Raw genomic sequence first — 27930 nt, 5'->3', positions numbered from 1 at the left:
GGCTCAAGGGAGGTAATAACCTGAGAAAGGCTGTGAAGTGGGCACAAGTGGGGCTTGGGGACCACATGGAAAGTAAAAAGCCACGTTCAGACAGAGAGGATGCAGTGGGGACAGTGCTCAGGGAGGGGCTGGGGCCTGGTGATCCAAGCACAGGAGTCTGGAATTACAGAGTATGCAGAGAGGGGCAGCTCTAGAATCAATGACTGGAGATTACTTAGAGCTCAGTGGAGACAGGCTGAGAATGCTCTTAACAAGCTTGCAAAAGCAGCAAGAAAACTGTCCTCTGACTGCACCACAAGCCCAGGTAATGGAATTCTCCCAGGGCAGAGAATCCCAGGAGAGTGAAGTCTGTTTCAGCACCACTCTGAAAGTCAAACACTTGTCCTGGGGTTCTTACCCACAGGACCAAGTCCTCCCAAGTTCTAATCTTATGGTTTAGCCTCTGCTTCTTTTGTCTTTTTTTTCTGTTCCTTTTAATTTTTTAAAAAACAATTTTAAATTTAAAAATTGAGTATAGTTGCTTTACAACTTTGTGTTAGTTTCTGCTGTACAGCAAAGTTAATCAGTTATACGTATACATATATCCCCTCTTTTTTGAATTTCCTTCCCATTTAGGTCATCAGCAAGCTTTGAGTAGTTTCCTGTGCTATAGAGTGGGTTCTCATTATTAATCTATTTTATGTGTGTGTGTCAGTCGTGTCCAACTGTTTGTGACCCCATGGCCTGGAGCCCTCCAGGGTCCTCTGTCTGCGGAATTCTCCAGGCAAGAATACTAGAGTGGATTGCCATTCCCTTCTCCAGGGGGTCTTCCCAATCCAGGGACTGAACCCAGGTCTCCCGCATTTCAGGCAGATTCTTTACCATCTGAGCCACCAGGGAAGCCCATGGTACGGACTAGAAGGCCACTGAGTTGGCTATACCCCAAATGCAGGAATCTCTCCTGCTGTACCCCTCATGCTGGTTCTGGCCTCTCATCCAGTGGGCTGCTGTGGACAGTCTTTGTGTAAGGAGCTTTACAGGGCCAACTCTGCAGTGCCACTGGATAACAGCCCTGGGAAATTCTTTCCTAAATTGACCCAGTCACCCATTGGTGTGTTGGTCTGTCTTCTGGGGAAACATGAAAGGAATCTAATCTCTCTTCTACTTAAGAGGTCTGCAAATATTTGAAGAGAGCTATCTCAAAGTTGCCTTTTTCCTGGTATTATCAACTGTCCTTCCCAGGACCTGAGGCACCATCCGTGACCACTCAAGCCACCATCCATTCAACCAACATTTATTAACTGAGCACTGAATCAAGGGCTTCCCGGGTGGTGCAGTGGTAAAGAATCCACCTACCAATGCAGGAGACGCAAGAGACATGGGTTCAATCCCTGGGTTGGGAAGATCACTTGGAGGAGGAAATGACAACCCACTCCAGTATTCTTGCCTGAAAAAATCTGATGGACAAAGGAGCCTGGTGAGCTACAGTTCATGGGGCTGCAAACAGTCAACAGGACTAAGCACTGAGTACTGTAGGAGAGGCCCTCTGGGAGCCTTTCAGTTTGTCATCTTCCTGTCATCGTCCTAAAAAACTGGCACTCAGAACTGAAAACACTTGAGATGTAGTCCATAGAGGAATGAAATGATTACTTCTTTGATTTAGACCATGCTCTTGTTTTTTTTGGCCACATCACTCAGTATGCAGGATCTTAGTTCCCCGACCAGGGATTGAACCTGTGCCCCCACAGCAGTCCAGTGGAAGCACTGAGTCTTAACCACTGGACCACCAGAGAAGTCCCTAGACCTTGCCCTTTTTTAAATTACTGTGGCTTATATTGGTGTTATGTGTCTGTGTACACATGTCTATGTGGCTTAGGGTCATGTACTGAAACTCTGAGTAAAAACAAACAAACCCGACCCCAGTCAGTCCACAAGTAAAAAGACCCAAGAAGGTTTTTTGACTCATTGTCTTCCTTTAGTTTATACTTATACAATGAGTATTTTACTCTGAATGGAAAACTCCATTGCCCTTATTAATTTTATCATGCTAGTTTCGGTCCACTGTTCCAACCCACTGAGAGACGTCTGAACACATATCTTTTCATCCCCCCAAATCAGCTCTCTTTCTACGCTGCCATGCTGCGTGAAGTCACTTCACTTGTGTCTAACTCTGTGCGATCCGATAAACTGTAGCCCACCAGGCTCCTCTGTCCATGGGATTCTCCAGGCATGAATACTGGGGTGGATTGCCATTCCCTTCTCTAGGGGATCTTCCCGACCCAGGGATCGAACCTGCATGTCTTATGTCTAACTTGTATTGGCAGGCAGGTTCTTTACCACTAGCACCACCTGGGAAGCCCCCTTCTATGCTATATCACATTCAAGTTGATAACCAGCTCTGCGATCTTCATCTGGGTCACTGAAAAAAAACAAAAAAGCTAAGCAGAATCAAGCCATTTAGAGACCTTTCTCCAGGTCAAGCTAACCAGACAAAGGGTATTGACATTTCTTGAAGGCAAGTGGATGAAAGTAAGTACAATCTGAAAAATCATGTTCTTGTCTGGTGGAAACACACAGAAGACAAACTCAATAGTAGAGGGCAGATGATAAGACTATTCATGTTTAAATGAGTGGGTGGTGGGACTTCCCTTGTGATCCAGTGACTAAGACTCCATGTTCCCAGTGCAGGGGGCTCAGGTTCGAATCCCTGGTCAAGAAACTAGATCTCACAACAACAACAACAAAATCTCCATGCTGCAACAAAGATGGAAGAGCCCAGGTGCCACAACTAAGACCCAGTGCAGCCAAATAAATAAATAAATATTTTTTAAAAGTGGCTTTAAAAAATTAGTGGGTGGTATGGCAGGGGGAGGCTGAAAACACTGATCCACTGAGACAATGTCCTCATGAATTTGGACTCTGGGTATAGCTCTGAGGCCGTCTATGAGACAGCTGAACTACTGTCCACACAGAGTTTCTCCATCTTGTTCAAAGACTAAGAGAAGAAACCATCAAATTTCTTACAAAGTCAAAATACATCCATGTACACTATTGCCCTGATCAGCCATCCAGGAAATGCCATCAAAAGGATGAAAACTGCCAATTGAGTTGACTTACTAGTAAGTCCTGGAGAAGGCAATGGCAACCCACTCCAGTGTTCTTGCCTGGAGAATCCCAGGGATGGAGGAGCCTGGTGGGCTGCCGTCTATGGGTTCGCACAGAGTCGGACATGACTGAAGCAACTTAGCAGCAGCAGCACTAGTAAGTCCAGGTTGTTACCCAGATCATACCACCTCCACTAGATACCAACCCTCAACCTGGTCTTACTGCTAAGGCCAGAGAGAGGCACTGACTGCTCTCTCTTCAACCCAACCCTTCCAGGTTCTCTCTCCACCCATCCTCCTGCTAACATACACTTCCCTCTTTCCGCTTTCCTAAGGACTGCAGTTCAGGTTCACACAAAGTTTACTTGCCCCTTCCCCTGCTGTTATTCTCAGCAACTCTGTTTTGTTGGTACTTCTGGAGTCCTGACTTTACAACTTGTACCTACTTTCTGTTGACGTTCACTGCTCCTCATGAGCACCTGGACCACGTCAAGGGCATCCTCTCCCCTGATGTCTGCACCCTAAGTCACCTCCACGGACACCCCCTTGCTGCCACTCTCAAGCCAGGTGCCCCTCAACCCCCTCGGTCCCACCCTTCTAAGAACTCCCTTCTGACTACACTTGTTTCTGGATCCAGCTTCCACTTTTGGCAAATGTTTAAAATATCTTTCTTGCTAACAGTCTAGACTTCCTCACCTTGATCTTCTGCAGCCCGGCAGGCTCCTCTGTCCACGGGATTCTCCAGGCAAGAATACTGGAGTGCATCGCCATGCCCTCCTCCAAGGGATCTTCCCAATCCAGGGATCCTACCCACATCTCTTACATCTCCTAACACTGACAAGCGGGTTCTTTACCACTAGCGCCATCTGGGAAGCCCCTCTGATTCTCTAGTAAGAAGGAAACACAGAAGGAGTTGAGTACTTTGTTATTCACGTCACACCATCTTCTGCCTGCAGCACTGCAGTTGCCTTGTTGGATCTCCCTGCAATAATCTAGGCAAGAGAGGATGGTGCCATGGCTGCAGGGATGGCGGTGAAGGTGTTGAAAACTGTTCAGTTTTGTCCTTTACCTCTATTCTCAGAGCAACCAGAGTAATTATTTTGAAATGTCAGATAACGTCATTACCCTACTCAAACCCTCTGATGGCTTTCCCATCAAACTTGAAATAAAAGCCTAGTAATGAAACGACCTTCTTTAATAATCACTCCCCAACCCCAAACTTCCCATTCCCCTTCTCTTTCTTTTTCTCCAGGGATCTCCTGCCTCCTAACATTTTAAGTATTTTGCTTCTTTATCCTACTGTTCCCCTGTGCACTTGCCTCCCCCATTTAAGTTCTATGAGGATGGAGATTTTTGTTTCTGGTACCTAAAAGACTGCTCAGTGTATAATGAGTGCCCAACAGATGTTTGATGAAGTGAGCAAGTCGATGACTGCTCCTTATTCCTGGCAGTGGCTTTCCTCTGTCCTTACGTATTTTCTTGTTCTTTATGTACTCACAAAGCAAGAGCATCCAGTCTTGCTTTCTGTGGCTTTCTGGGTCTCATTAGTGCTGGCTCCAGCCCATGCTCACTCACATGTACATCTTTTCCTGCTGTGGTCTTGCCCGGCTGTGTGCTGCCCCTTGGAGTCAGTATTTTAGACACATGCTCTGAACATGGGAACTCCAGAGGTCACATGCTCTGAACATTTGAACTCAAAAGATTCCCCCGGGCAGCCACATTCATGCCTTTTCACCCTTCTGATGAGTAGCAATTCTAGGACTCCTCCTGCATGAACATCTCACGTCTCTATACCCGTTCTGTAGTTTTTAGCAGAAAAACCTTTGCTTGTATTTTCAGACTGGCTAAGAGGCCTGTAAGCCAGTCTTCCACAACCATTTCTCTTTTTATCCACAGTCATCATGCCTCAGCTTAAAATTCTCCTGTGGCTTTCTATTATTTTAAAACATAACTTGGCAACGAGGCCCTCGGTGGTCTGATCTCTGACACTGCTCTGACATCTTCTATACTCTGCCATGTGCTTGGAACACTAGCTTACTTGCTGTTTCTTTAATAGCGAGGGGCCTTGTTCTTTCCCCTTCCTGGGCCATTCTTCCTCCAGATCCTCCCAGAGCCAGCTCCTGTGCAGCCCTCGGAGGGCCTTGTCCAGTCACTCATCTATGAGTGTGATGTCCACACCCCCACGCCCATCCCCCACCTCAGCCCCCCCACCCCCTCCCCGTCCCTGATGTACCGCTTCCTGGTGCTTACACAGCACAATCTGAAGCAACCTTATTTATTAATTTGCTTGTCTATATTCTGCCTCCCCCTCTAGAATGTGAGCTTCATGACGCCAGGGACTTTGTTTTATTCACTGTTATATCCTCATCTCGACAACCATGAAGGCACAATTGTGGATGTAAAGTAGATACTAGTGACATGGGTGAATGCATGAATGAAGGCTGCCACCCCCTCCTTAGCACACGAGCTTCCCTCCAAAGATAAGCTACAGACTTGGCTTCCCCATTTAACTTTCCTGAACAGTAAGCTCTTCTGGAGCTGAACTTCAGGGTTGAGTTCTATCAGTGATGCCTTGGATTTTCATTTACCCCATTACATTAAAATTTTAGGTCCCTTTTTATTTTTTTTTAACTTTTAATTTTTTTTTTTTTTGCTGTGCTGGCTCTTTGTTGTTGCTGTGCGTGGGCTTTCTCTAGTTGTGTGGCAAGTGGGGGCTACTCTCCAGTTGCGGTGCATGGGTTTCTCATTGCGGTGGCGTCTCTCGTTGCAGGACATGGGCTCTAGAGCATGTGGGCTTCAGTAGTTGCGGCACATGGGCTCAGTAGTTGTGGTACAAGGGCTTAGTTGCCCTGTGGCATGTGAGATCTTTCTGGAGCAGGGATTGAACCCGTGTCCCCTTTTATCACCAATATATATCTGTAGACAGTCAGAAAGTTCTCTTAAAAATGGCATTTATGATCCTCTCACTTTCTTCTGATAATTCCTAGGTGCCACCTCCAGAGCGGTAGTGTTTGTTACAGTGCTTCTCCAGGGTATATGGTGTTACCTAGACCATTTTCTTCTTCCTTATTCACTCAGGCTAAATCTACTGGTGAAGGCAAGTCCCTCACTGCGGAAAGTTCTTCCTTATCTTTGCTGGATTCCTCCATGCCCAGCCAGAGCCCCCCACTCTGACTTCGTAAGCCACAGGCCAGGGACCTAAAGTTCATGCTCTGGCACCATCCACACAGATCACTTCCCATGATCTCCCTTCTCTCCTAAGTCATGACTTTTAACTAGAAAGAGGGATAGAAATACCACTTGTTGTCCTAAGTCTTCATTTCCTTCATGAGACTTCAAAGTCATTGAAGAAGAATGTGACCCTTTCTGAGGGTTGTGATGGATCCTCTTCCTTTGGGGATGGCCTCATCTCCACCATCCACTCTGTGGCTCCAGTGACACACATCAGTGAGTCACATTCTTCCACTCACTAACCTCTGGACGTGGCCTTGGACGTCTCTCCTCCCCCGGGACTCTCTCTTCCTGGATTCTCCTCGCTTGGCAGAGCCCGCTGTGGGTGTCGAGTCAGAGGTTCTGAAGTCACTGCTGAGTCCTCACGTGGACTTGCAGTGTGAACTAGGGAAAGTCCCGCAATCTCACTGCATGTGCTTCCTCAGCTGCCTTTCTTCACAGAAGTTTGCAAGGATTAAATGCAAATACGCCTGAAGGGGAGGGCAGGACGAATTGAGAGAATAGCATTGACATATATGGGCTTCCCCAGTGGCTCAGTGGTAAAGAATCCACCTGCCAATGCAGGAGACATGGGTTCAATCTCTGTGTCAGGAAGATCCGTTGGAGGAGGAAATGGCAGCCTACTTCTATAGTCTTGCCGGGAAAATCCCATGGGATGGCAAAAGTTGGACACGACTGAGTGACTGAGCATGAGCACTGACGTATATACACTAAAACACCTGCTAGTGGGAAGCTGCTGTATAGCACAGGGAGCTCAGCTCAGTGCTCTGCAATGCTATAGACGGATGGGTGGGGGGTGGGGTAGGAGGGAGGCTCACGAGGGACCCGATTCACTATGTTGTACAGCAGAAACCAATACAACATTGTAAAGCAATTATATTCCAATAAAAAGCAAATAATGCAAATATGTCTGGGAAAGTCCTTTGTGAAGAAGGATAAGGTGCTATTTAACTCTGCTGCTACTGCTGCTAAGTCGCTTCAGTCGTGTCCGACTCGGTGCGACCCCATAGACGGCAGCCCACCGGGCTCCGCCGTCCCTGGGATTCTCCAGGCAAGAATACTGGAGTGGGTTGCCATTTCCTTCTCCAGTGCATGAAAGGGAAAAGTGAAAGTGAAGTCGCTGAGTCGTGTCCAACTGTTAGCGACCCCATGGACTGTAGCCTACCAGGCTCCTCCATCCATGGGATTCTCCAGGCAAGAGTACTGGAGTGGGGTGCCATTGCCTTCTCCTATTTAACTCTAAGTTGTAGCTATTAAGGTCGTAGGCGCCTCCCTCATCACCATGGATGTAGAGCACAGAGAACTGGTTCCCATAGGCATGAATAGAGCACATCCCCACAGGAAAACTGCTTCCAGCTGAGCCCCCAAGACACCCCAATTCATACTTTTCCTACTGCTGCTAATGATACCAAGGGGGCCAGGTGGCGCTAGTGCTAAAGAACCCGCCAGCCAATGCAGCAGACACAGGAGACACAGGTTCGATCCCTGGGTCAGGAAGATCCCCTGGAGAAGGGCATGGCAACCCACTCCAGTATTCTTGCCTGGAGAATCCCATGGACAGAGGAGCCTGGAGGGCTACAGTCCATGGGGTCACAAGGAATCAGACATGACTAAAGCCACTTACCATGCATAAAGATACCAAAGCAGGAAGGACAGCACCTACGTGACTTTATCCAGAAAGGTCTATGGTTTCACCATACAGTGAAAACGCAGAGACTCAGAAGGGTATATCAGAGCTAATCTAAAGAGGGTGCTTCAGGTTGGTCTGAAATAATCATAAATGGAGAACATCCCCTCCTCAGCTAGAAGCTCAGCACTCTTCAAGGAGGGAGTTAAGAGCCCCAGGAACTCTCATTTTGTCCAGAGCAGAAACTAAGTCCTAGGCAGGCAGACCCACATCTCAGAGGGGCTGAGCAGGTCTGGGTGGAGGATGGTAGTAGACAAAGTGTCTCAGGCTCTGGTCCCCATTTCTGTCTTCCCACACCCAAACCTCCACAGAAGCTTGAATCCCAGGAGGCCCAGGAAGAAGCATCGCCCAGGCCTGGCTGGTCAGGAACAGATACATGCCTGAAGCCCAACTTTTCCTCGTGGCTTTTAAGAGCTTGGCAGAACCCCAATGAAGCAATTCACAGAATCTGCAGAGGCTCTCCCCCGACTCGCCTCTCTCCCCACCCATCCTCCCCAGACCTTCCTGGAAAAAGCACGGCGGGATTGGCAATCACCTCATGCTTCATTTTTCCTACCAGCCATCTGTATTTCCAAAGGAGTTGAGCCCCAAGCTGAACCACAGGGTTTAGTGAGCCGCATCTTGCTCCTGGAGGTGGCCCTGCGGCAGGGGACCCACTCTCCCTCCTCGGTCCATGAATTTCCTTTAAGGCAATACAAGATGTTGGTACTTTGTCATGTCCAACTCTTTTATCTGTTTTTTGTAATGTCTACTTTTAAGAGGTCCCTTTCCCGGGTTTCAAAGATTCACAGTAAAGAAACTTCCCATGGCCAGAAAGAGAAAAAGAAATATTGTATATTGACACATATATATGGAATCCAGAAAAATGGTACAGATGAACCCATTTGCAGGGCAGGAACAGAGGCACAGGTGTAGACAACAGACTTGTGGACACAGGGTGAGAAGGAGAGGGTGGGATGAATTGAGAGAGCAGCACTGACATACATACACTACCATATATATATATACTATCTGTGTAAAACAGATAGGCAGTGGGAAGCTGCTATACAGCACAGGCAGCTCAGGTCAGTGCTCTGTGATGACCTACAGGGGCAGGATGGGGGGTGGGGTGGGAGGCTCAAGAGGGAGGGGGGATGTATGTACACTTTTAGCTGATTCACATCATTGTACAGCAGAAACTAACACAACATCGTAGAGCAATTATCCTCCAATTAAAAATAAAAAAAGAAATTCCCCCTCAATTTCTTACATGTGTCTTTGGATGACATCTTAATATGCTGGAAAAATGTCCCTGCTCTGTCAGGGAGGATGAACGTGAACCAAACTTAACGAGGTCAGGATCAAGTCAGAGCCACGGAGTAAGGCTGAGACGTAGCTCTTGGGGCCCCAGAGTGAGTAGCAAGAGGCTGAGAATCATCCTCTACAAGCAGGTAGGCTGGGGGTTAGGGGTATCCTTTTTAGTGTTTCTAGGTAGAACCCACCTCTCTGCCACAGGCTCACCACAGTATAAGCAGTCTTTCCTTATTTGTAAAATCTGAGTTTTGAGGGATGGGGTCATATTTTGATGCCTTGAGTCCCTGGATTTCTGTGCTAGGAGTTGTTGTCAATGGGTATCTTGATTACATGATTCCCTGGGAAAGTCCCCCTGTGAGGCCAAGGCTCCACCAACAAATGCTCCTTTATTTTCTCCTTTTGGTCTTTGGACTGTTGTTTAAATTAGTTGAAGCCTGCAGGCCCTAAGCTGTATGCAAGTTGATGTGCTGGTGCTAATACAGTGCAGCAGTCTGGATTCGGGCACAAACAGCATGCTTGAATTGTAAGAGTGTGATTAGTATTTGGTGATATAATTGAAGAGAGCTGGGAGGTACAGTGCAGCCCAGCTTGGGTATGGCTGGCAGTGACGAGAGAAATGAATGAAAGGGGGAAGCTTCCGGCCCTCTCTGCAGGAGAACTTTTCCTGTAATGGGGTGCACACTCTATTCCTGACACTGCAGTTGCCTCTGAGGAACCCCCACCCTCGCATCCATGAGTAAGAACCCCCACCCAGCAACCCACAGCCCTCGGGAAATGCCTGCCTCTCCTCCTCCTCCAAGGAGCACGCCTGAACCAGACCCCACCTAGAGTTCTGCAGGTGGTAACCATGCCTCTCTTGGCCTAAACATTCCTCTTCCTACCCTCAGTCCTATGGGTGATGGCAAGAGGCAACAGAGCTTGCTTTCGTATCACTGGTCCATGTTCCCTGGGAGCATGTACTGTGTTAGAGCAGAGGTTTCATACTTTATGACTTAAAAGACACCTATCAATCTTATTAACCCACTGTACACCCAAACAGGCTTCCCAGGTGGCACCAGTGGTAAAGGATCTGCCAGCCTATGCAGGAGATGCCAGAGACACAGGTTTGATCCCTGGATTGGGAAGATCCTCTGGAGAAGGGCGTGGCATCCCACTCCAGTATTCTTGCCTGGAAAATTTCATGGACAGAGGAGCCTGGGGGGCTACAGTCCACAGGGTCACATAGAGTCAGACACTAATGAGCATGTATGCACTCATATCCAAACACACCTCAGAAAAACAATATTTACCTTCGCCATGTGATATCCATTTTGATGTTTTCTTTTCTCCATATGCTACTTAATTTAAAATGCTCATTTCCATACACCAAATTGATTTCACAACCCCCCAAATGGGTCCCCACTCACAGCTAGAAATGTGGATCGAATTTGGATGGTGGCTCCTAGTAGCTCCACACCAGGAGATCAGGCTTTGACCATATGAGAGCAATGGGTTCTACCTGATTCATTCGTGAATATTTACTGAGCACCTGCTAGGTACCAGGCACTTACACAGGTGCTGGCATATGGAGTTAAATCAAATAAGGATCATCTCTTGACTGCTGGGCCCAAAGTTAGTGGTGGAAAAGGATTCATGTGGAAAAACATGCTTTGAATCAGCCTTTTGAAAATACAGTCAATCATGTACACATACAAAACTGAACCAATCCTATTTCAGGATAAAACATTCGAGATGACTTTTAAGGAAATTTCAGATTTGGAAATTATTTCTGACTCGGTATCCAGTTGGCGTGCATTAGCACTTGGCTAGGAGAGCTTCACGTTCTAATCAATAACATTTAGATCTCCCCTAGGTATGAATCAGAGATTCTCGTTTTATGAGCACACAAATATGGAACGAATTCTGCTTCCTCAGGGACCACTCATTCTAAAACAAACATGAATTTCATTGACATTGAAATTGTGAGACCAAGTCAGTACATACAAATCAGGAAATAACCAAAATTGACCCCATATCCATGAATGGTGGGGAGAAAAGAGCAAATTGTTTGCTACAAAGATGGTTTTACTGCAGAGGCCGGTTCCTCTGTGCTGGTCTGCAGCCATGCCTCACAAAGCTTCATGTAGGTATTTATAAACCAGAGCACCAGGTCCTACACTAGTCCCTGGGAGAAGCACTTACTCGGCCTCTAGCCTATGCTATGTCCTTGCGATACTTTCATTCAAGTGCCCTTGAACTGGCAACACCACACTGGACAGAGCATACACCTAATCAACAGTTACTTCAACACAGAAAAATATCTTCCCCCACCCCCTCCCCCACCCCCAAATCTTCCGGTGAATTAGATGCTTATCCTGTGGGTTACTATACTCTCTGGGATCCTCTGCTAACTCCCACATTACTCGAGTCCCAGGGTAAGAAGCACAGGCCTGGGGCTACGGCTGCTAGCATTACTTGGGGGTAGGGGGTAGGTATTACTAGGGGGAAGCGTGTGGGGGGGAACACAGCACTCTCAGCTCTTGAAATCAGAGTGGCCCTACTGCTTTTTATTATCCAATAGTGGCTCAGATAGTAAAGAATCTGCCTGCAACGCAGGAGATCTGAATTCGATCCCCGGGTCGGGAAGATCTCCTGGAGAAGGGAATGGTTATCCACTCCAGTATTCTTGCCTGGAAAATCCCATGGACAGACGAGCCTGGAGAGCTATAGTCTATAGGGTCGCAAAGAGTCAGACACGACTGAGCAACTAATACTTTCACTATTGCTTCAGATGATGGACTTCAAAGGCAGCAACTGTTAAAGCTTTAGCCATCACCTTACCCCAAACACCTACAGAATTCTAATGTACCCACATTTATTGTGCACTCACTTCGCTCTACTTCGGGCTTCGCTCATAGCTCAGTTGGTAAAGAATCTGCCTGCAATGCAGGAGACCTGGGTTCTATCCCTGGGTCAGGAAGATCCCTTGGAGAAGGAAATGGCAACCCACTCCAGTATTCTTGCCTGGAGAATCCCACGGCAGAGGAGCCTGGCAGGCTACAGTCCATGGTATCACTAGAATTAAACACAACTTAGCGACTAAACTACCACCACTTCACTCTAAGCACTTCTTAAAGCACTTATTTACTCTTGGCCACCATGCAGCATGGAGGATCATAATTCCTTGGCCAGGGATCGAACCCATACCCTCTGCAGTGGAAGCGTGGAGTCTTAACCACTGGACCATCAAGGAAGTCCCAGCACTCATATTTTTAAAACTTATATGATGCTTAGAACAACCTTATAAGATAGGTATTAACATTAACCCCATTACACAAGTAAGAAAACAGAGGTCACACCACTAGGAAACCACGCAGGTTAAGCCAGATTGGCTGCAAAGTGCATTGTGCTCTCGATCATGGTTCTCTGCCTGCCCCTGAAGTGCTGTGGATGTGGGTAAACACCATTAAATGGCATGATGTGCAACAGGAATGTTTAATATGACTAATCTTCATGCTCCGGGTATACTTAAAATTTTTTGAAGTCTACTCCCTTTCCAGGTTTTTATGGAAGGTGCATGAAGTTTAAACATACCACCTTCTCAGGCTGCTTCTTCCCTTGACAAAATGGAGGTGATTCAAGGTCATTGCAGAATTAGCTTTAACTTGCGGTCTGGCTCTCAAGTTGTTCTGTTGATTGGAATTGAGAGACCTTAAATCTTTATACTTAAATGCCCAGTTTTTCCGAGAGTGAGGCAAGGCCACCCAGAAGGAGTAGGCAGATTTGCGGCGGGAGGACCACTTACTCAGGAAGAACAGTAGTGAAAACCCAGCAATTTAGATACCCTGACCTTACCCATGTATTCATACCATGCCCAGGGCCTGGACCATATCCAGGTTATGGGCACAAGCATCAATAAGGAAAAAGAAAGGCTCAACTCAACTCTGACCCACTGTTGGCACCTAAGGGCTTCATCAGTCCTTATCTTTCCCAGGAGGTCCCAACCACAGCCCCCTCCTGAACACAGTCTTTGGTCCATGCAGGTGGACAAAGAGGTTCCCAAGCACCAGCAGGAGGATGCACAGGATAACCTGCTAGAGAGAGCCCAGGGTGCCCAGTGCTTGTTAGTCAATCATTTCTGTGAGCTGTTGCTCATATCCATGGGGGTTTCCCTGATGGCTCACGTGGTAAAGGATCTACCTGCAATGCAGGAGACCCAGGTTTGATCGCTGGTTCAGGAAGATATCCCAGAGAGGGGAATGGTAACCCACTCCAGTATTCTTGCCTGGAGAATCCCAGGGACAGAGGAGCCTGGCAGACCATAGCCTATGCAGTCACAAAGAATCAAACATGACTGAGTGACTAACACTTGTATATATCCACAGTACAAATGCCTAGGGCTGCCCAAGGTCAATGTTTAAGGATATGCAAGATCACTTGAGAGGTTTGAAAAAAACAATCCCAGATTCTAGGACCTCAGGGATTCTGGAATATTTTGACCACCCTAGGTGAAAAGCTTCACTGTGGGTAAACTCTTTTCTGCCAGTTTGGGTATGCTTTGTTCTATACTGGACTGTAAGCACCCTGGGGTCAGGGACCGCTTCAATCTTCTTTATTTCCACAAAGCCCAGCACAATACCTAGTTCACTGAATGAGTAAGTAATGGTTAAAACTCATCACTCCACATAGATGAAGCTATGGTGCCCTGTCCTTTAAGCTACTGAGCACAATGCATAGCATTTGATTTACCCAGGGTGACAGACAAGGCTGATTTAATCCTAGAGGAATCTGAACCTAGAATTGGCAGAGTCCCATTGCCTTTGCCAGAGTAACAAGGTGAAGGATAAAAAGTGGATGTGCTACCAGCATGTCTAGTTCTTACAGAGAGATGTGTTTAGCTCTTCAGTGAAGGACACACATGGGACCTTGTCCTTGCTCTAAATAAGTCTTGGATTGATTTGTCTGAAGGTCAGAGGAACAGTAAGGTGGAGCAAGGTCTTTCAGGGCATGGAATGGTGGTCTTCTCACTGTTTTATGTGGATTCCTGGGGTAAGCCCAGAACGCAGGGGTTTAAACCAGCTCCCCAGTTGACTCTGAAGCCATGGTGGATTAGCACCTTTATGGGATTGTCAGTTTGAAACCAGCAACACTGATTTCCTAGTCTGAAACTTGGTGGGCAGAGAAAGGGTGGCAAGGATAAGAAAAACTTTTCCTCTGGGAAGAGTGAAATTTTATAACTTAAGGTCTGTAGGTTGGACTTAGGACAATGTTTCCTTGGCAGGGTTGTAAAGTACCCGGAAATGTGTGGGAGTGTTACAGTACTCACTTCTCTGGAATTTCGTTAAAAACAGGATCATATAAATAGGCTGAGGATTGGACCATGTGTCCTTCTGAATATATTTTCAGCTCTATATTTCTGTCCTACTGTGTGTCATTCTCATACTTTATAAATGTGTAGAGCTCTGGAGGGTGGGAAAATAAAATTATGAAGCTATTGCCATCCTTAGCATGGCATTCAAAGCTTCCCTAACTTACATTAGGCTTCTCAAGTAGCACTACTGGTAAAGAACCCACTTGCCAATGCAGGAGACCTAAGAGACATTGGTTCGATTACTTGGGTAGGGAAGATCCCCTGGAGGAGGGCACGACAACCCACTCTAGTATTTTTGCCTGGAGAATCCCATGGGCCAACAAGACTAGCGGGCTGCAGTCCATAGGGTCGCAAAGAGTCAGACATGACTGGGCCACTCAGCATGCACGCACCATTAGGAATATTATCTAGCTGACATGTACCTATAAGTGTGTATGGAGGTTTAAAACACTGATATACCCCTGTACTGGCTTTCAAATAATGACTGTCCCAAGTCCGCAACTACCCCCATTTGCTGGATTCTCCCCTGGAATCCCTATGATGTGGTAAAGAATTAATGCCTGGCACAGCAAGAGGGCTTCTAGGACCCAGATGGAGCCTAGTCCTCCATGCTGTCAAAATATTTTGAATATGACCTCCAGCTTCCATAATCCCAGAACATACAACTTACTTTCATGTCTCTGGGCTTCCACTTGAGCTACACACTCTGCTCAGCATATCCTTCTTTCAACCCTCCGAAACCTCTGTTTCAGATCTTTGGTTCAAACATGACTTTCTCCACTGAGTCTTCCTCAATTGCAATCTCAGTTCCCCAAAACCACTGGTCCCTCTTCCACAGCTACAGGGCCTCTTTTTCTTCAAACTCCCCTTTCAAAAGCCCTATATTCTGTCCTGCTTTAATTCAGTTGAGTTGCTCAGTTATGTCCGACTCTTTGCAACACCACTGACCACAGCACGCCAGGCATCCCTGTCCATCACCAACTCCCGGAGTTTACCCAAACTCATGTCCATCGAGTTGGTGATGCCATCCAGCCATCTCATCCTGTGTCGTCCCCTTCTCCTTCTGCTCTCAATCCTTCCTAGCATCAGGGATTTTTCAAATGAGTCCGCTCTTCGCATCAGGTGGCCAAAGTATTGGAGTTTCAGCTTCAACATCAGTCCTTCCAATGAACAACCAGGATTGATCTCCTTTAGGATGGACTAGTTGGATCTCCTTGCAGTCCAAGGGACTCTCAAGAGTCTTCTCCAACACCACAGTTCAAAAGCATCAATTCTTTGGCACTCAGCCCTCTTTATAGTCTAACTCTCACATCATACCTGACTACTGGAAAAATCATAGCCTTGACTAGACGGACCTTTGTTGACAAAGTAATGTCTCTGCTTTTTAATATGCTGTCTAGGTTGGTCATCACTTTCCTTCCAAAGAGTATGTGTCTTTTAATTTCTTGGCTGCAATCACCATCTGCAGTGATTCTGGAGCCCAGAAAAATAAAGTCTGACACTGTTTCCACTCTTTCCCCATCTATTTGCCATGAAGTGATGGGACTAGATGCCATGATCTTAGTTGTCTGAATGTTGAGCTTTAAGCCAACTTTTTCACTCTCCTCTTTCACTTTCATCAAGAGGCTCTTTAGTTCTTCTTCACTTTCTGCCATAAGGGTGGTGTCATCTGCACATCTGAGGTTATTGATATTTCTCCCAGCAATCTTGATTCTGGCTTGTGCTTCATCCAGCCTGGTATTTCTCATGATGTACTCTGCATATAAGTGAAATAAGCAGGGTGACAATATACAGTCTTGATGTATTCCTTTCCGATTTGGAACCAGTCTGTTGTTCTGTGTCCAGTTCTAACTGTTGCTTCCTGACCTGCATACAGATTTCTTAAGAGGCAGGTCAGGTGGTCTGGTATTCCCATCTCTTTCAGAATTTTCCATAGTTTATTGTGATCCACACAGTCAAAGGCTTTGGCATAGTCAATAAAGAAGAAATAGATGTTTTTCTGGAACTCTCTTGCTTTTTCGATGATCCAGCGGATATTGGCAATTTGATCTCTGGTTCCTCTGCCTTTTCTAAAACCAGCTTGAACATCTGGAAGTTCATGGTTCATGTATTGCTGAAGCCTGGCTTGGAGAATTTTAAGCATTACTTTACCAGCATGTGAGATGAGTCAACTGTGCGGTAGTTCAAGCATTCTTTGGCATTGCCTTTCTTTGGGACTGGAATGAAAACTGACCTTTTCCAGTCCTGTGGCCACTGCTGAGTTTTCCAGATTTGCTGGCATATCGAGTGCAACACTTTCACAGCATCATCTTTTAGGATTTGAAATAGCTCAACTGGAATTCCATCACCTCCACTAGCTATGATCGTAGTGATGCTTCCTAAGGCCCACTTGACTTCACATTCCAGGATGTCTGGCTCTAGGTGAGTGATCACACCATCATGATTATCTGGGTCTTGAAGATCTTTTTTGTACAGTTCTTCTGTGTAGTTTTGCCAACTCTTCTTAATATCTTTTGCTTCTGTTAGGTCCATACCATTTCTGTCCTTTTTTGAGCCCATCTTTGGCGTAACAGGCAAGTTTGGCCTTGGAGTACAGAATGAAGCAGGGCAAAGGCTAATAGAGTTTTGCCACGAGAACGCACTGGTAATAGCAAACACCCTATTCCAACAACACAAGAGAAGACTCTACATGTGGACATCACCAGATGGTCAACACCGAAATCAGATTGATTATATTCTTTGCAGCCAAAGATGGAGAAGCTCTATACAGTCAGCAAAAACAAGACCAGGAGCAGACTGTGGCTCAGATCATGAACTGCTTATTGCCAAATTCAGACTTAAATTGAAGAAAGTAGGGAAAACCACTAGACCATTCAGGTACGACCTAGATCAAATCCCTTATGAGTATACAGTGGAAGTGACAAATAGATTTAAGGGACTAGACCTGATAGACAGATTGCCTGATGAACTATGGACAGAGGTTCGTGACATTGTACAGGAGACAGGGATCAAGAAAATCCCCATGGAAAAGAAATGCAAAAAAGCAAAATGGTTGTCTGAGGAGGCCTTACAGATAGCTGGGAAGAGAAGAGAAGCGAAAAGCAAAGGAGAAAAGGAAAGATATTCTCATCTGAATGCAGAGTTCCAAAGAATAGCAAGGAGAGATAAGAAAGCCTTCCTCAGCGATCAGTGCAAACAAATAGAGGAAAACAACAGATTGGGAAAGACTAGAGACCTCTTCAAGAAAATTAGAGATACCAAAGGAACATTTCATGCAAAGATACGCTCGATAAAGGACAGAAATGGTATGGACCTAACAGAAGCAGAAGATATTAAGAAGAGGGGCAAGAATACACAGAAGAACTGTACAAAAAAGATCTTCACGACCCAGATAATCACGATGGTGTGATCACTCACCTAGAGCCAGACATCCTGGAATGTGAAGTCAAGTGGGCCTTAGAAAGCATCACTACGAACAAAGCTAGTGGAGGTGATGGAATTCCAGTTGAGCTATTTCAAATCCTCAAAGATGATGCTGTGAAAGTGCTGCACTCGATATGCCAGCAAATTTGGAGAACTCAGCAGTGGCCACAGGACTGGAAAAGGTCAGTTTTCATTCCAATCCCAAAGAAAGGCAATGCCAAAGAATGCTCAAACTACCGCACAATTGCACTCATCTCACATGCTAGCAAAGTAATGCTCAAAATTCTCCAAGCCAGGCTTCAGCAATACATGAACCGTGAACTTCCAGATGTTCAAGCTGGTTTTAGAAAAGGCAGAGGAACCAGAGATCAAATTGCCAATATCCGCTGGATCATCGAAAAAGCAAGAGAGTTCCAGAAAAACATCTATTTCTGCTTTATTGACTATGCCAAAGCCTTTGACTGTGTGGATCACAATAAACTGTGGAAAATTCTGAAAGAGATGGGAATACCACCATCTGACCTGTCTCTTGAGAAACCTGTATGCAGGTCAGGAAGCAACAGTTAGAACTGGACATGGAACAACAGACTGGTTCCAAATAGGAAAAGGAGTACGTCAAGGCTGTATATTGTCACCCTGCTTATATAACTTATATGCATAGTACATCATGAGAAATGCTGGGCTGGAAGAAACACAAGCTGGAATCAAGATTGCCGGGAGAAATATCAATAACCTCAGATATGCGGATGACACCACCCTTATGGCAGAAAGTGAAGAAGAACTAAAGAGCCTCTTGATGAAGGTGAAGGAGGAGAGTGAAAAAGTTGGCTTAAAGCTCAACGTTCAGAAAACTAAGATCATGGCATCTGGTCCCATCACTTCATGGGAAATAGATGGGGAAACAGTGGAAACAGTGTCAGACTTTACGTTTTTGGGCTCCAGAATCACTGCTGATGGTGATTGCAGCCATGAAATTAAAAGATGCTTACTCCTTGGAAGGAAGGAAGTTTATGGCCAACCTAGATAGCATGTTTAAAAGCAGAGACATTACTTTGCCAACAAAAGTCCGTCTAGTCAAGGCTATGGTTTTTCCAGTGGTCATGTATGGATGTGAGAGTTGGACGGTGAAGAAAGCTGAGCGCCGCAGAATTGATGCTTTTGAACTGTGGTGTTGGAGAAGACTCTTGAGAGTCCCTTGGACTGCAAGGAGATCCAACCAGTCCATCGTAAAAGAGATCAATCCTGGGTGTTCATTGGAAGGTTTGATGTTGAAGCTGAAGCTCCAATACTTTGGGCACCTCATGCGAAGGGTTGACTCATTGGAAAAGACCCTAATGCTGGGTAGGATTGGGGGCGGGAGGAGAAGGGGACAACAGAGGATGAGATGGTTGGATGGGATCACCGACTCGATGAACATGGGCTTGGGTAGACTCCCGGAGTTGGTGATGGACAGAGAGGCCTGGAGTGCTGCAATTCATGGGGTCTCAGAGGGTCGGACACGACTGAGCGACTGAACTGAACTGAACTTGCATGAAATGTTCCCTTGGTATCTCTAATTTTTTTGAAGAGATCTCTAGTCTTTCCCATTCTATTGTTTTCCTCTATTTCTTTGCATTGATCACTGAGGAAGGCTTTCTTGTCTCCTTGTTATTGTTTGGAACTCTGCATTCAAATGGGTACATCTTTCCTTCTCTCCTTTGCTTTTTTGCTTCTTTTCTTTTCACAGCTCTTTGTAAGTTATTCATCCACAAATTCCAACTGATCTACCTCTCTGACTCTTGAGATTTTAAAAACAGATTTATAGGGAAAATGGTATGGTTCGATCAATTTCTAGAAAGCTGGTCCCTGGGCTAGCTGACCACCTCTATGACATGAGCACTGTTTTAGCTAATAAGATCCTTCCTACGTGAGGACATGCGCTGGCCAGTGAGGGGCTTGGAGACCCAGCTCCTGGGCTGTGGCTCAGAAGAACTGCAGCAGAGCCTCAGAAAGTCCAGCACAGAGGCAGATGGAGAGTCTGTGGATGGATTTAAAACAAACAAAAAACACAAAAACCTCCACAAATAAAATAATCACTACACAGCAGCTTCCAGGGACAGAGGGGCTTCCAAGCATACTTAGCTCTTCTCATTGTTAAGCTGGCACAGTGGCTGTGGGACAGACCCGCCCCATGGAAGTGGCCAGCACCCCTTCAGTCTCCTGCTTCTCCAAATTGCCTTCTTGTTTCCTTTCAGTTTCTAGCCTCTCATTACAATTGAGAAACGAGCATCTCAACACACATTATTAGGCCGTATAATCCAAGGCAAGGATCAGATCTTGCTGACCCTTCCAGCTTCCATCACATCTAATGATTATATCATCAGACACATACAGCACTTACTAAATGCCAGCTTCGTTCAATGCACTGACCAAGTCATACCATCCAATTATTAGGTTCTGCCATTAGCCCCACGTACATATGTGGAAACTCAGGAAGAGAGAGGTGACGTAATTTGTCCCAGCCACACCTGGGCACTATCCCAGCCAGGCAGTCTGGCTCCACATCCCTTGTTCTTAACTACGACTCAATGTCTAACATGCTGCAGTTGTACAAGAAAAGTTTGTCAAATATGGAAACAAGTGTGCCCTGGGGTTCCTTGGCTAACAGGACACTGCCTATTTTCACAGGGATGTGGGCAAGGACTCGACATCCTCAAACTTGCCCCAGATGACTTGGAACTAAGTCACTCCCTCACATGTACTGTGTGCCTGCAAACAGCACTCACTGGGGGAGAAGCGGTAGAGACCCAATGTTTGGGGGTAAATAAAGGAATACAGATAAGTGTGCGACTGTTCACAGGGTCTGAGGGGAAAAACGCTTGGAAGTGGTTTGACCACTTCAGGAACAAGACATTTATACCTATCAGTAAAGTAGAGAGAGAGGCCTGTGAGTGTGTAGAGAGTGAGTAGACGATCACTGCGGGGAAGGCTGGCTGGGCATCTCTTTTCTTTCTCCTCCCCGTGGGCTGACCATGCCGGTCTGTCTCAGTTTCCAACCATTTGCAAAGGTCTCTCAGCCTCCACTGGCCTCACGGGCAGAGCGGCAGGGAGGAGGGCGGGGAGCAAGTGGTCATTTATCACTGTCGGGAGATGTGCTGCACACAGCAGGGTTGGCTTTACTCCCTGCTGCTCCTGCAGCCAGAGCTGCAAACCTTGAAAAAATGCAGAACATGCACCTTGAAAATATTCATTCATCATCGCAGCTCGGGGACCATGGGAGCGGCCCCTCCCGATGTGGGGTTGACCTGCTCTGCCTTCAGCCCGGGTCCCACCAAGCTGGGAACACGGGGACTTCTCAGGGACCTAATCCCTGTCCCAGCCAACCCCCGATCTACTACAATCTCCCGAGGTTTGGGGTTAAAATTCTCTGAGATGCCATCCAAACCCCTCCTCTCTCCATTAACTCCAATTTTCAAATTGCTTTCCACCATCAGACTGCAGCCAAGGTGGCCCATAATCATTAAATTATGAAAATACAAGTGGCTGGGAGGAAATGAATCCCAGGTTTAACTCAGGAATGGCCTGCTTTCTTGTGAAGTGATTATAAAATTAAAATGTGCTATTTCTCTAGTGAGTATAAAAAGCCTCCTTGGTGAAGTCTATGGCCCCACAGTAATGTCAGGATTTGCACCAAGGAGGGACCGCATGCACCTCAACCATGGGAGTCAGGGACTTCTGCAAGTAAATTTCCAAAGACTGGGTTAAAGGTGATTAAAATCAAGACGAGGAGGAGGATGGGGTTTGAATTTTCCAATTACTCTTGAAAACTCAAAAGTCAAGCTGCTAGAAAATGCAGGTTTTCTGAGCAGGACTAATAATGCTGAGCTAATTAGACCCGCAGGCACGGCCAGCATATAAATTCAGCCCAAAGGAGGGACACTGTCCCTTCAAAAACTGCCTGGGGATCAGTGGAAAAGCTAATGAGGAGTGTCAGTTGGGGCTGCTTTTTTAGGTGGTCCTTGGGAGGACACAGCCTGGGGTTTCTGTAACAGGGCTTCTGTGCTTGGTTCAATAAATCAATTTATATTAAAACGCGGGTACAGCTCTGGAGCTGGCTTCATAAAGCATTCTGTGGCATTTCTCAATCTGCTTATCCCCTTCCCTGTCACCCTGCCTGAATGTACCGTCAGAGGGCATTGAAAAGAGCAATAAGGAATAAGATGGAAGAAACTTAACTATTTGTGAAACTTGACCCAGCAGCTCCACACCACGCTGGGGGCTGCCTCTGGTGAGTTTCTCTCCAGAAGATGTTTGGATGGCTGGTAAGAAGCCTAATGCTGGGGGGTTGCAGCGCTCAACCCGGAGCTGGGCTCCAGGCTACACACTGAGGATAAATGTCAACCTCAACCAGAAAGGAAAAGGGTTGCAAGTGAAGCTGCTTTTCAACCTGATCCTCAGGGTCTGAAATATTCTCCAAGAAGTGAAAGAAAAAACCAAGATGAATAAAAGTGCCAACGGCTGGCACAGTCTAGGAGGTGGCAGAGAGGGGCTGGAGGAGGGAGGTGTGTTAGTGACCAGGGCAGATGGAATGGGTCTTCCTTCAGACTGGCCAGCAGGCTTGCCAGTGAGGGACCGCTGCAAACCAGATATCCCTAAACACAATGACCTTTGCCCCCGAAGGTCTGAAAAGTAAAGGGAAGCCCATCTCCCACTTCTGGACTTGGAGTTCAGCAGCAGCGGGGTCAGAAGCCACAGAACATGGCCACAACATTCTGCTCTCCCCATCTTGGCTCAGCTGTCTTTTTAACTCCTTGCTACTGGGTTGTTCAATTATAGACAGCTCCCAGCATCGTCCTCCACCCCAGTTAAACCCTTACATTACCTAGACTGCAGTGCCATCTGCTAAGACTTTATGTGATGATGGAAATGTTCTATATCTGTCATGTCCACTTCAGTAGCCATGAGCCACATGTGGCCACTGAACAACTGAGATGCAGCTGCTGTGATGTGGGAAACGAATTTTTACTTTTAATTAATTTTAACTAATTTAGATTGAAATGGTCCCCAGTGGCTAATGGCCACTCTGCCAGAGAGGACATGGGACAGAAAAGTTTTCCTTTGCCTTCATAAAGGTAGTGAGTGCTGAGAGACGAAAATGGTGGTGGACGCCACTCTGTTCCCAGGGGAAAGCCTCTGATTTATCAGCTCTCAGTTTCAAGGGAAATAGAGGAGGGAATAATTACCCTGATGCGTCATCAAGTTGGAATCACAAAAGAGTTAAGGGCTGCAAGAGACAGAAATGAAAGGTTACCATCACTGGAATTTTCCTAATGGAATCTGTCTTTTTCAGAAGCTCGGAAAAGCAGCGCAAAGCCCACCCCCACTGGAGGCTGGCAGAGAAGGGCACAGGAAGTATTTTATAAACAAGAGACCCCGGGCTCGGGATTTGCCCAGGGCCCCAGAACCTCGGCAGAGCGAGGACCAGTACCCAAGCAGCACCCTCTTTCCTAAGTAAGCCATGCCATCTCATGTTACTGGTCCCTGAAATAAGACGATCATAAACGCTAAAAAGGCTTTGCTTAAAGAAAGAGTTTTGGTGTACTTTACTGTTAACCAGAACCATCTGGAAGCAATCTTGCATTCACACGATGGACTTGTCCTCTTTGGCCCTCGCTCTCAACAAATCCCATCAGCCCAGGAACAGCTGCTGGAGAGTCTGGCCCAAAGCCAGGGGTGAAGCTACGGCCCCCTCCTGTGTGCTCTGGGGGGGTGTGTGTGGGGGCCCAGCCTTGCTCGTCACCCCATGCGGCCAGACACAGAACACAAAGAACACAGATCCTACACAAGAAAGCAAAATCACCCCCAGTCACAGGAGCGGGCACTTGGTGCCACAAAGCCAGCTGTGAGAAACTGTTGTTTTAACTCGGGAACACAGATGCTTGCCAGCAAATTATGGCCTGAGACAGCTCAGAGGGGAGTGGGTCAGGACGCTGGGCTCACAATGCCAGCTAGTGAGCATCGTGCAACAGACAGCAGCTCCACACAAAGGGCTGGGGAGGAGGGACACGGCTCGTACCAAGTCCAAGGCCGGGGTTCTGGCGCCAGGACCAAGGACATCTGGCACAGAAGGTAAGAGCTGGGACATGTCAGGAACCGACTCAGCATCCAGGGTGCTGTTAGAAAACGCCTTTGTGGGGCTTCCCTGGTGGCTCAGAGGTAAAGAATCTGCCTGCCAACGCAGGAGACATGGGTTTGATCCCTGGTCCGGGAAGACCTCCATGCTGCAGAGTAACTATGCCTGTGTGCTACAACTACTGAATCTGGGCTCTGGAGCCCGGGAGCTGCAACTACTGAAACCGGTGTCCTAGAGCCCGTGCTCCACAACAAGAGAAGCCACCACAATGGGAAGCTTGCACACCAACAAAGACCCACCCACCACAGTGGAAAAAAAAAAAAAAAACAACCCACAAAAACCAAAAGAAACAAAACTTGATCTAGTTATAAAATAACTTTAAAAAAAGAGAGGGAGAAAAAAAAAAGCCTTCGTAAATCAAACCACTGTGCAAACTATCTGAGCAGAAAGGAGGTAGGGGAGCCAGGGACGAGACAGATTTCATTAGGAAGGTCTGGGTGACAATAACCTTTTGTCCTCTATACAATCTGGGCCTGCCAACCTCCATGGTCTCTGAGAAAGCATGAGAGTGGGAGAGAAAGAATCCCCATCAGAAGGCAACAGACTCATCCTTAATTATGAGAGCAGGTTTCCCGGAGCTGACATCCTCTCCCACACTTCCTCCCGGCTGCAGACACACCACAGAAAGCTGGCAGGATGCTCCTCTAATGAGAGCAGTCAATTTTCCTAAGTAAAGGAAATCTGGTGCTTTGGGGATCGTCTCCATCATCACCACCCCCAAACCACACACAGACTTTTAGTGACGAGTGTGAAGCATCACAGTTTAATTTGGCCAACAGTCCATTGGGTCAGATTGAGAACTGGAAAAATGACTATCTCGGCAGCTCCTGAAATGTTTTATTTCATCCTCTTGTCCTCTAAAGGGCTGGCAAGAAGACACTGATCCTGGTAGATGGAGGTCCCCTGCTTAAATTTCCACCGCAGCTCAAAACTGAATAATCATGTCTAAATCTTACTCTGAAGAAAAGTTGATCCATTGTATCAGAAAGAGCCCCAGGCTAAGAATCAGAAGCCTGGGTTATTCTGACATTTTTGCATTTGTGGCCGCTTAACTAAGTGTAAGCCACTTAATCCCGCTGAGCCTCAATTTGCTCAGCTGCAAAATGGGAACGAGGAGGAGGACTCCTCTTTGGGCATTTGACAGTTTAGCACCAGACTGAACAGTGTACCCCTGAAGTGAGGTCACCTTGGTTCACAGACTGGCTTCTCTCCTTACAAGTTTTATGACCTTGAGCAACTTGGCCCATGTACCTCAGTTTCCTCATCTGTAAAATGGACCTAGTTCATAGGAAATGTGTAAAGGTCTCATCACAGTTGGTGCCTGGCCCTTAGCTCTCTCCCTCACTGTCAGCCAGCCCCATGACCAGTAGGGACAAGCAGGCAGATAAACATTTCCACAACTAGGTCTTTGCTACAAGGTTTCAACAGCTTGGCAATGGATGAACCCTTACTTGTTAGAAAGGTTTACAAGTTCACAGGCCAAGACTAATTCTGAAGCCAAGAAACATAAAGGAGGGTTGGGCTGAGGACTTACCTGTCTCCTTGAGCACAATGCATTCCCAACACCCACCAGTCCACCTTCAACCAATCCCAACACCTTGGCAGTAATTTGGGGCTTTCATGGAAAAAGAGGCTGCAGATCCTTGTCTCTTTCTGTTTAACTCATTTGCTAGCCTTTCTCTTTCTAATAGACAACTCAGAAAAATAGGAAACTGGGAGTCCATGTTTCTTAAGTCCTGAAAAAATAACTGCTAGGTTTGAGGTTTTCCGTTAGAGGTGAAAAACATTTTTTAAAAGAACTCATTAAAGCTGGGAGGTGGGCAGAAGGAGTTTACATAGGCAGTGGTCTAAATTGGTTTTAAACTTCCCAACTTCTTCCAACAAAGATAGATCTCTCCTTTTCCATAAGCGTCATTTTCAAATCCTAAGTAACAACAGATAGGAAATAAACAAAGATGTACATCAATCTCTGCTTGTAGCCAAAGTTGTGAGCCAACAGCCACGTAGGGAACTTTGCTGAAACAAATGAGCAAATCACATCTGACTGAAGCCATTCTCAGTCTTGGCTCCTCGGTTATTCAGTACCTTCTGTGGAGTTCTGCACAGTTAAATACAGCCCATTTATGGACTGTTCACTTGCTTAAGACCCTGCTAATGCATGTGTGTGCCTGTATGTTAGATAGAGAGCAAAAGAGAGTAACTGTATGTGTGTATAAAGCTGGATGTAATCTAATCCTGAACTTATCTACATTTAAAAAAAAACTGTAAAAAGGGGTAATCTTTAGCCATTTGTTTACCAAGTTTGTTGTGACTGCTGAGATCTAATTTGCCTTTTTGGCATAGAAAGAAAACACAAACAGCCTTGCCTCAAGCTCAACATGGCTTGTGTGCTGGCTTCTCATTCCTACCCTTCCCATCAACCATCTGTGTGTCCGCCACCCCCATCAACTTCTGTCACTCACACCTTTCATCCAATAATCACAGCCTGTCAACTACATGTCAGGCACAGGATGAGGCACTGGGCTGCCCCTCTGGGGGCTGACAGACCACTATAATTAGAGTAACTGATGACTTACCCCTTACATTTATCCCTTGACCAAAACCATCTAGTTTCTTGTTTATTTCCTTGCCTTCTCTGTTTTCTGCTTCCGTCCCTCTATTTGGCTCTGGAGATCTCATATTGATATTTCTATGATAGTTTTTCCTCTATCTGAATCTGCTTTCTCTCCTGGTCATTCTCCCTCTCTTACTGTACAATAACCTTCCTAATGCATTGCTTTTATCATTTCATTCTCCTCAGCAACACAAAAGTGTAACCAGCAGGGTCTCACAGTAAACCTCAATTTCTCTGTCTGGCTTCCCACATTCTCAATTATGCTCTCCGGGTACCATCTCAGCCTGACTTCCTGCAGCCACACCCTCCCCCCATTTTGGCCATTTTCCTCACTGTTTCTTAGCTTTGCTCTTTTTGTTTATGTGTTTATAACCATGTGGGTTCCTAACCCGGAATGGTTTTCAGTTCACTTTTCCAAATTCTACAAAGACCAGACCAAACGCCTCCACGGTTTTCTGAATTACATGAACCCTCACCTGAAACTTTTCTGTAAGGAGTGCTGATTCTGCTGATTGAATAAAAATGCATTTGCAAGAAAACCCAGTCTGGAGCAACAAAACTTCAGAGCTCAGAGTGGCAAACATGATCAACTCTTTCTGATAAACCCAATCATGTTTTAGAGCAGGAGTAAGTATTTTTAAAGCCCTGCTGCAACCACTCAAATGCTCTGTTGTCACATGAAGTGACAGATCAAACATAAACAAAAGAATGTGACTGTATTTTTAAAAGTTATTTACAGGAAGAGGTGGTGGTGGTGGGGGCAGGGGGTGGAATTTGGTTCTCGGACTGCAATTTGCTGACCCTGCTCTAGAAGAAGGGTGGATACTGGTGAGGATCTCTTTGGATGACAAAGAACAACTGGACATGCCTCAGGATAGCCTCTGATCCTGGTAGCTCGACTATTCCTTTAAGACAGTACATACCCTTGGAGTGGATTTTCAGCCTAAAAGTCATCTGCATGGGAATTTGGGCTGTGACCATCTGTTACAGCTATTTTGGTCAAACAAGAAGAGACAGTGGAATCTACTTTGTAGCCTGTGTTGGGGATGTGGCAAGGAAAGAGGCCACTGTCTCATT

General features: G+C 46.3%; 1 protein-coding gene across 1 annotated transcript in view; it reads right to left on the bottom strand.

The window, feature by feature from the left end:
• The window catches only part of PPM1H (protein phosphatase, Mg2+/Mn2+ dependent 1H), a 301134-nt gene that overhangs the window by 54215 nt on the left and 218989 nt on the right, over positions 1-27930 (bottom strand). The window lies entirely within an intron of this gene.

Source organism: Giraffa tippelskirchi, chromosome 4, assembly GCF_054371585.1.
Source record: "Giraffa tippelskirchi isolate mGirTip1 chromosome 4, T2T-mGirTip1v1.2.pri, whole genome shotgun sequence".
NCBI classification, from domain to species: Eukaryota; Metazoa; Chordata; class Mammalia; order Artiodactyla; family Giraffidae; genus Giraffa; species Giraffa tippelskirchi.
This window is presented reverse-complemented; position numbering and strand designations above follow the sequence as displayed.